General features: G+C 46.1%; 1 long non-coding RNA gene across 1 annotated transcript; it reads right to left on the reverse strand.

The window, feature by feature from the left end:
• Nucleotides 1-344: 344 nt before the first annotated feature.
• LOC125611555 lies at nt 345-7,928 on the reverse strand. Its single transcript, XR_007341769.1, has 4 exons — nt 7,720-7,928; nt 7,228-7,460; nt 3,764-3,969; nt 345-2,342 (listed from the first exon to the last, which is right to left on the reverse strand). It is a non-coding gene; the product is annotated as an uncharacterized LOC125611555 (long non-coding RNA).
• Nucleotides 7,929-9,422: the final 1,494 nt, after the last annotated feature.

Raw genomic sequence — 9,422 nt, forward strand, 5'->3', positions numbered from 1 at the left:
TGTTCAACTACTTCATGTCAGGGGGTAGAGGTTTTGACCTTAGTTGGTCCTCTCCGGAACTGTCATAGTGGCCATCATATTAAGTGGGAGGGGGCTTCATTTACAAGTAAATACTATGTTAGTGTGATATTGGCGTCAATGACCAGACAGAACCTTTTTCTCCTGAAATTCTAAGAAAATTTCTCTAATAAAATTTATTGAAACTCCTATGGCCATAAATTCTAGCTTCACAATGACCCCAACTGATCCTTCCAAGAGTGAGTAATAGCCCCATTAATCTTTCTTGGTGTATTTCTTAATTGACTCCCTTTGTTCTGATGATTCATATATCTATTGAGAGAGCATGGAGAGGGTGGGGGTCAGTCACAGAGTTACCCTTGGCAGGATGTCCCTCCTCACACTGTACAGCATCCAGTCTTCCTTAAACTTGATGAAGCTCCTCACTGATCTTCAACAGCTCCATGGGCAGAATGGACACAAGTCCTCACAGAGAAGAAATTAAAGCAGAGCACAGCTGTGCAAGTTGCCCCAAGATAAGCACTAAGGGGGTTGGAATTCAGGTCCCACCACCCTCAGTCAGGGCTCCTATCTACTGGGTGGCAAAGAGCGAGGCACACATGGGCACTTGCCTGGGCAGAAACCAAGTGGTGGCTTCACCAGACTGTGGTTCTGATGGAATTGGTGTCTGGTGCAAAACTTTAATTCAACTGTTAGCTCTGCTTATAATCAATACATTTTTCCCTTTTTGACAATATTATGCTACAAAATTCTGATGTCTTTTTCAGATTTAAAAAGTGTAATGATGTTATCAAATATTATTACAGTATAACATTTAAAACAACACAAAATGCAAGCATGGCTTTCAGATTTCTCACAAAACATATTTTCCCCTGAATTAAAAATTTTTATTCATTTCATTTGTATATCTTTATGGGTATATCACGGCAATTCAATATAGGTGTACAAGTTTTATCATGCAAATTTGATGTTACTTCCAGGAAGTCCCTATAGTGTAACCTGCCTTTAGTTTTTTTTGTGATGAATGACTTTTCATAGAATTCATATGTGACACAGTCTGAGAGACTGTCTCTGTGTGCCCTTCAAGAATGGGGACACTCTAGCATTTCAAGCAGGCATTGATGTAGGATAGATGAGGCTGGACACCTGAGGAATTTGGAGGAAGCAGATTTATTTAAGCTGCAGCAATCTAGAAGGCCTAACGCCAAACAATCTCTGGACCCCAGGTCTGGAAATTCTCAGAGACTTCAGTGGGTGGTTGTACAACACAATGGTTAACATAACAGTTAGATTTTATTCTACGTTCTTAGGTTGGACAGAGGTTTCACAATTTTTTACTATGGAAACAGATCTTTTACACATCAACATACATGATTGGAGACCTTTTTTTAAAAATTGTAGATGAGAATAATACATGTATTTTTTTTCTATTTTTATGTGGTGCCGAGAATCAAACCCCAGGTCTCACATATGCTAGGCAAGTGCTCTGTCACTGACCACAACCCCAGCCCTTCAGGCCTTTACAAGAAACCCAGCCTTCACAACAAAGAGGAGCTCAAAGCACAATAAGTTCTCTAGAAATCCTGCTCACTTCTTAAACAATATCTTCTTGACTAGGAGAGAGGCTTACACCTTACAATGAATTGGGGGTTTTCTGTGGGCTACATCATTACCCCCTTTGATGTTCACTATTTAATCCTCTAAGTCAAAAAGCATTATTGTCTTCTTGGCTTTAAGCTTTATATAATGTCACATCATAGTTGTTGTTTTTTTTTAACAGCTGCTTCTATAGTAGACCCACTAGTTGTAATGTAAAGAGGAAACAAACATGGAAGAAATGAACAAGTTCATAGCATAATCCCTGCTATGTCAATTAAGATTTGAATCCATCAAGAATAGGAAACCATCCACCAAATAGTGAGCTTGGATGCCAACTGTAATACCCTTTCAGGTTTGAACTGGTCCATGTGGTAGTTTTCTGATATTGTTAACTATGTGTTTGATTGTTATCAGTCCTAGAGTCAAGACAAAAGAAAGGACTCTGTATATTAAAGAATAAGTGGTGGCAATGACAGTACAAGAGCTGTCTTAGAGGGAGAAACAGTCCATTTTCCTGTTGGTGAGTTTATCTTACACCTTGTGTGGATCATCCAGTCCACAGTGGCTGAAGCAGGGCTGATGTTTCCTCTAGCTTTGGGCACATGCAGGCTAGTCAGCTTCCAGAGTGACTTGAGCAGGGTTGGTGTCCTTCTGATCCTTGAGATTGTCAGGTGTTTCCTTCTTCCTGATGCTCAGCTTAAAGGGTGCAAATTAAGGAGACAAAGCTGCAAAAGAATGTACGTAAGATTTTATTTTCAGGAAATTCCAAAAGGAACAAAATATTACATAATGTATATTTCTGCATGTGTACATACATGTATTGACATATTTGTTGACACTCTAAAGAAGAGTAAGGGATTGTGGACAGTGCTCAGTGTGGGGGTGTGACAGAGGTGGGGGATATCCCAGGAGGCTTGAACTATGTAGATTTATTTCAAAGTAACTTTAAACAAATTTGAAAACAACATATAATTTCAGAAGCCTGACCCAACATTGGCTTATGATCTTCCATATATTATTATTTCATCTAAAAATTAAAAAATAAATTTTAACCCTCTGTCTCAAAGGTCAATTGCACTTCAAAGTGGGTTAACTTTAAGCTCAGAATATATTTCTGCATGGAAATTATGTCATATGCTTACTTGGATCCCAAAGTTTAGGCAGTGCTCAGCAGCTTAATTTACCCTTGGCTTATCCTTCTCACCATCTTTACTTTACCAGATGCAAACCCAAGGTTGTACCTAGTTCTGCACCCTGGTCAAGGTCACCCAGGGATTTGAATACAGCTCTACCCATTCTGAAGTCTTTACCTCTCCTCACACTACCCCTTAGCCAGACAAAATTTGCTAACTTTTTCCTTTCTTGATAATCTCTTGGAAGAAGCCAGTGTCAGGCTAAATTTGGTAGATCAAGGAGGGTATTTTCCCAATAGGCTGTTTTTCTCCAAGTCCAGGTATGGCCAGTCTGGCTGTCCCCAGCCTGTTGCAGTGTGCTCAGGCCTCACACCACTGCCCAGAGACCCAGTGCCCATATGGCCCTATGTCCAGGACTCAGAGTCCCCTCAGGGAGGAGTGGGGGATAGGGGAAGAAGACGTGGTGGGAAGTTTAGGAGAAAGGACCAGAAGGTGCTTCCAGGGATGGACTCCCAGAGCATCCAGAGATCCCTCTCCAGCTTGCCCTATAGGATCAGGTCCAGACCAGGTCAGCAGCTTCCAGGCCCTGAAACTGCTCCCTCAGCAGTGAGCTGGACCCACCTAGAGCCACCCACTGCCTGCTGTGAGGACCCCAGCCTTTATTTATTGTGCTCACTAGTTTATTTGGATGAGTTCCCTGAGTTAGAGCAATAACTCCTCAAGGGTCCTGAGGACTGGTGGCTGGTCCTGGGGGGGCGGGTTTGCGAAAGGCAGGCAGCATGGTGAGGTGACTGTGATAGAGAATGCCCAGTTTCCCAGCTCTTGTATATCTTGAGCAGACCAGCAGCCTTGGAGTCAATTCACTCCAATGACACAAAATGAAATGGGGGCATCTGGTGGCCATAGCAGCATCCAGCCACTTTTAGCATAGGACATCAGGCATCAAAAGTCAGGAGTGGAGGATTGGCATGGGGTGTGGGTGTCTGTGGAGGAGTCAGCATGCAGCTATATACCTTGCTTCCTACTCATGGTGGCGGTGACTGTGGAAGAATCCAGAAAGAGTGGTTGTGACAACAGAGGCATCCAGTTCTGAGGGTTGTCATCCTGCCATAGTGACAAGAGTCTGGCTGCAGTTGCAATGAAGTTGACATCCAGTGCTGAGTGTCACTGTCTGGTGTCCATGTTAAAGTCTGGTGGCAGCAGGGTGGAGCTCCAGAGTCTGGCAGGGGTGAGAGCAACATGCACCTGCATCAGGGGTCCTCAGTATAGGGGTTGGATATCAGGCTTGGGGTGAAGTGCAGTGACGTTGGTTCCTAGGTGGGCAGTGTCAGAGTCCAGCTGGAGTTTGAAAGTTCAACTGCTGCATGATGGTGGTGGCACCAGAAGAGCCCAGAAGCAGGGGCAGCAACAACAGGCAGTGTCCAGCAGTGAGCATCTCCAACCTGTAGCAGTAATTGGGGTCCGGCTGCAGGGTGGTGAAGGTGGCATCCAGTGGCCATGTGGGGAGTCTGGGTGGCTACAGCAAAGAGCTCCAGGCTGGCAGTGGTAGTGAGGGCATGGGATAGTGGGTGTCAGAGTGAGAAGGTGACCAGTAGCTGGGATGGCCTCTGGAAGCTCCAGGCCCTGGTCTTTCTCCTGGTGGACTTGGCCAGCTCAGAAAGAAGCATGTGGGAGACAGCAGTACCCAGGCAGCTGTCCAGGAACTTATCTGCCCTCAGCTGCCATGCCTCGCTCTGGCCATGAGCCCACTTGGTGTCTGCTCACCTCATCCCCCGGTACAACTTCTACTGAGCTGTCTGCCAGGTTGAGATGGCCTTAGGAGAGAACCCCACTGTCCCCAGCCACATCCTGCATGGGCTGTGGGGACAGAGAGCAGAGGTCCTAGGATATCTTCACCCCCAAAGCACATTTCTGTGGCTAAGGGCAGCAGAAGACCAAGACAGAAGGCTCTGCCCCCTTAGATTCCCTCTGCCACCGGTGCCCTCCACTCTTGTCCTGCCCCAGGATGTGCTTGGAGGGTGAGGATTTGCTAGCCCCCCCCACCTCCCACCTCTGCACTCTGCTGCCACAGCCCAGGGGAGATGTGGCTGGGGAGGGTCGGTGTCCTCTCCAATGGCTGCCCCAGCTGGCAGATGGCCTACTCGCCCCTTAGAGGCTAAAACCCAGGGAGGGGCTCAAGGATCAGGCGAGGAGCCAACTGGTGGACTCAAGGCCAATGCCAGGCATGGCTGGCCTGGTCAGTATAAGGTCCTCAGCAGCTCACTGGGTACCACCAGCTCCTGTGTCCTGCTTCCTGACCAGGCAGGCCCTACTAGCATCAAGACCAGTCACCTGGAGGAGCCACTGCAGAGACCATCACAGCCTCCAGTTGCCCTCTGACTCTGAGGCCCACTGTCCCATGCTGTCACCATAACCGCTACCAGAGCTCCACACTGTGGCCACTGGAGTCCCCACATGGCCACTACCACTGCATTGGGACCAGACTCCCACCACCACCAGAGGATAAGGATGCTCCTGTCTGGATGCCTGGCTTGCTGCTGCCACCTCCAGACTCCTCAGTTGCCTTTGCCACCACTGCCATAACTGAACTCCAGACACTGACACTTCCACAGAGGCCCAACGCCAAGGCTTCACTGCCCTGGCTCCTGCTTGTGGCTGTCCTCCAAGCCTGAGGCCAAGTCTCCATCCTGCCACTGATATATCTGGGCTCCCCAAACTGCCATGGACTCCTGTTTGACATCCTCCTCACAGATGGATGCTCCTGCTACAGAATCCTGACACTGCTCCTGGTCACTGGGAAACTCCAATGTGGAACCCTGCTGTGGAATGCTAAGGCTGGCCTCTATAAGCTTTAGTCCTGGAAACCAGACTTATTTCACAGCCACTGGACACTTCCACAGGTGCCACCTGCACCCCCAGGCTTGGGAAGGGTCCATCACATGCCCTTCCATGACTGTTGCCTGTTCATTTCTGTCAGGGGATTAACTCACTGATCTCAAAACTGAATCATCTCACTGATAAACCTTGCATTGGCTCACCCATGAGCTTCTGGGGACACCTACTACCTAACCCACAAAACATCTTCATCAAATAGGTTAGCAAGACCTCCTTGATGACTTGCAAGAGCTTCTGCATCAGCACTTGCTTCTTTGCCTTGCACTTTTATTTTATGGAGAGGAGCCTCTTGCCAAGAACATCATGGACCAAACTCTGGCACCTTCAAACTTCTGCAGCTTTCTCACTTCTCTTGTCAGTAGAACAATCTAAAGTGATGGCCTTATCTGGATTTGGCTTTGGCTGAATGGAACGTGGGTCGTTTCTTCTTTTCTCCACACTATGAAAAGATTTTTCCAAATGAGAAATAATGCTGTTATTTGCTTTCTTGTCATTTACATATGCCCTGGAGCAGCCCTTTAATTTCCTTCATGAACATATCCTTTGCATTCTCAGTGTGACAACGTAGTGCAAGATGCACAACTTTTTATGTGAAGTGCAAAGCATAAGACTCTTCCTTTTATTTAAATAGTACAGACCATTACTGATTTATTAATGGTTCTAACTTCAATAGAGTGTCTAGGAGAATAAGAGGATAGTGAGCCATGATCTGTGGAGCAATAAGAATGCACATATTAAGGTTGTTATCTTATATGAACAGGATTTTTAGTGCCACATGACAGTTAAAATAGTTAATATCACAGATCACAGTATGAGTTATAATAGCCTGAAATCACCTCTGCTCCATACACAGGGGCCTCTATCTCACCTTCTCCAGGATGGCCTGTTTGTGTCCTCTCCTACAGCACCATGAGCTCTACATGGGCTCCATCAGCAGCTACACAGTGCTGATGGTGGCATAGCCTGGTGAATAGATGAGCATTTTTAGGTCAACATAAAAGACTGTCACTAAAAATATTTACAATGCCATCCTAAAAATGAAAGAATTACCATCACAAAAAAATAGACAATCTCAGAGGGAAGTGGACGGAGAGCCGAGCTGGGGGGTCCAGCACTGGGTAATGCTCAGAAGCTCACATGTGGGAGGTGCCATAGAAAACATTAGAACTTGGGTGGTGAGCATACATTCCAGGAGAAGTGGAGGGCTGCTGGCCTAATAGTTTCTTGACTTTCTGTCTCTGGTGTTTTGGTGCCTGAAATTTATGTTACTGCCAGGAAAGGTGGCTCTCTTTCAAAGGATGGGATGGCAGCTTGGAGCACCATATGTAATTACATACACATACATATACGTGTATATATATACACATACATATACGTGTATATATATATATATACACATACGTATACATATATATATACACATACGTATACATATATATATATACACATACATATACGTATATATATATATATACACATACGTATACGTATATATATATATACATACATATACGTATATATATATATATATGATATATGTATATATATATCAAGTGGAGGATAACGTTCAATGTCCACTCACTTGCTTAGTGGCAGCTAAGCTGTCTCCTCTTCCTGAAGGTTTACAGTGGCCACTCATGGCTGCATAAATTCCTGTGTGGTCAGTGCTGGTGTAGTGGTGTAGGGCCAACTTCAGTTTTCAGGGCTATTCCTCCTCCTTCACAGGGAATGTGATAATATGCTCCCCAAAATGTAAGCAGGTAAATTAGGCCATGGCTGCTGGAGGCAATTACATCACTTGGGGTGGTGCTAGAGCTGCAGGAGAAAACACCCAACATGACTGACTTTCCTTGGGCCTTTCCCAATTCACACTAGAACCCTGCCTCTGAGAATAGCCCAGGCCCTCCCCAGTAGGACATCTTCCCAGACTAGGTTCCATCAGCTGCAGGATGTGAGCCTTGTGTGTCTTGGGACCATATGGCAGATCCCAGGGGCACCAGCAGAGATTCCTCTACACACACCTTCAGTCATCCACCCCAGGCCCCATCCCCATAATCAGAGAGCTCAGACTCACAGGATCTGTGTTCTTCAGCTGGGGAAGGACATGGAAGGTCCCCTCTGATTCAGGCATAATGAGTAACAGGAAGGCCCTGAGATATTTCAGGTTGTCCAAGTCTTGGGACCTCAAAAATATTCTGGATAGAGGCACAGCCACATTTCAATGATGGAGCAGAGGGTTCTGTGGAGTGTGGAGTGAGACAGGGAGTCATGAGGGACTGGGCCTGTCCTTTAGGTAGCACCTCCCAAGGTCCCTGCATTGTGGGCTTCCCAATGAGTGGCCCATGCACCACATCAAAAGGGCAACATTTGAGGCACATGTATGGGTAAGGGGATCCCCACACTTGCTGTCCAGTCTCTGTACAGAAAAGTATGGGCAACCCAGGCTGGGATTGGCTGTGTTGGGATGGGATCCTCACAGAGCCTGGTTCTGAGGCCCCAAACACTCCTCTGCTCTTTGGGTGTCCAGAATCCCATTGCAGCACACTATGTCCTTTCTACAGTATAAGCCCCAGAGTTGAGTCCTCTGATGGAAATCACACAGGGTGGAAATTGGGGTTTACCCAGCTATCTTTGACAACAGCCCCTCAATTGGCCCCTCTTAGAACAGGAGCCCTCCCGACTGGCCCAAAGACCACTCACTTCTTTTTTTGAAGCCACTCCTCACAAACATCTGACTGCAGGTTTCTATACCTAGAGAAGGTGAGGAGGCTGTCACCTCTAACATCCTGTGCCCCTCATCTGCCAAGATGGCTGGTGGGCTTGACTAACTTCCTGACAATCATGGAAGTTCCGGAGGGCTAGGAGGTTTGTCTGCATTGCTTCCTAAATGAGAGGCCAAGTGCTGGCCAATAGTGGTGTTACATATACATTTGAGCGATGACTGAGCCCAACCACCTAATGCCTAGCTACCTCAGGGGCAGGACCCCATTCCTTTCTCCCCAAGGGTCCCTGTTCTGACTACATGCAGGTTGGAACACTCCCAGATGCAATCCACAGACTCCTTCCCAAATGTGAAAATTGCTTTTCCTGAAGCCTCAGAGTAGTGAGGACTGAAGGATAGAGAACTTTCTTACAGGGAGGGGACGTGCCCACAGGGTAAGACCAGAGCTTCCTGAAACAATAGTATTAAAAATAAATGCTTTTTCAAAATAAAGGAACATAATAGCAATCATGAATATACAGTTGACCTGTTTACATATGAAATTTTCACATTGTCTATTGATATTGTACATAAGGTAGAAAAGAAACAAGCAACACCATTGTGCTCAAGCTAATGGATGAAGACAGCATCTCTCATGCTTGCAGACAGACAAAGGACAGGAAAATGTTAAGTGCTTCCAAGCAAAGAGTAGGAGATGATCTCCCAGGATAATCAACTAGGCATCCTAAATTTGCGGGGGAAAAGACGACTGATTATCACATGTCTCACAGGAATAGTTCTCTCAAACAAGCCATATTGTGTGGATATGTAGGTACTAGGAAGCAGGGGAGGGGAAGAAACTATAGGAGAGATTGAAAATCTTGCAATAAGAGAAGGGATTTGCTTTCCTGTTCAGAACTCTGCTTCAGAGCTGAAGTGAAGACATCCATGCCCAAGTTCCACGAATCCAGCCAAACATCACAGCAACTGTAAGGCTTCCAAAACTTCAGCAAGCCATTGCAATCTTGAGTTTATTAAAATTAACTCAGGGTGGATATAGTGCCCTGGCAACCCCT

This window comes from Marmota marmota, unplaced genomic scaffold (assembly GCF_001458135.2).
Source record: "Marmota marmota marmota unplaced genomic scaffold, marMar, whole genome shotgun sequence".
Taxonomy (NCBI): domain Eukaryota; kingdom Metazoa; phylum Chordata; class Mammalia; order Rodentia; family Sciuridae; genus Marmota; species Marmota marmota.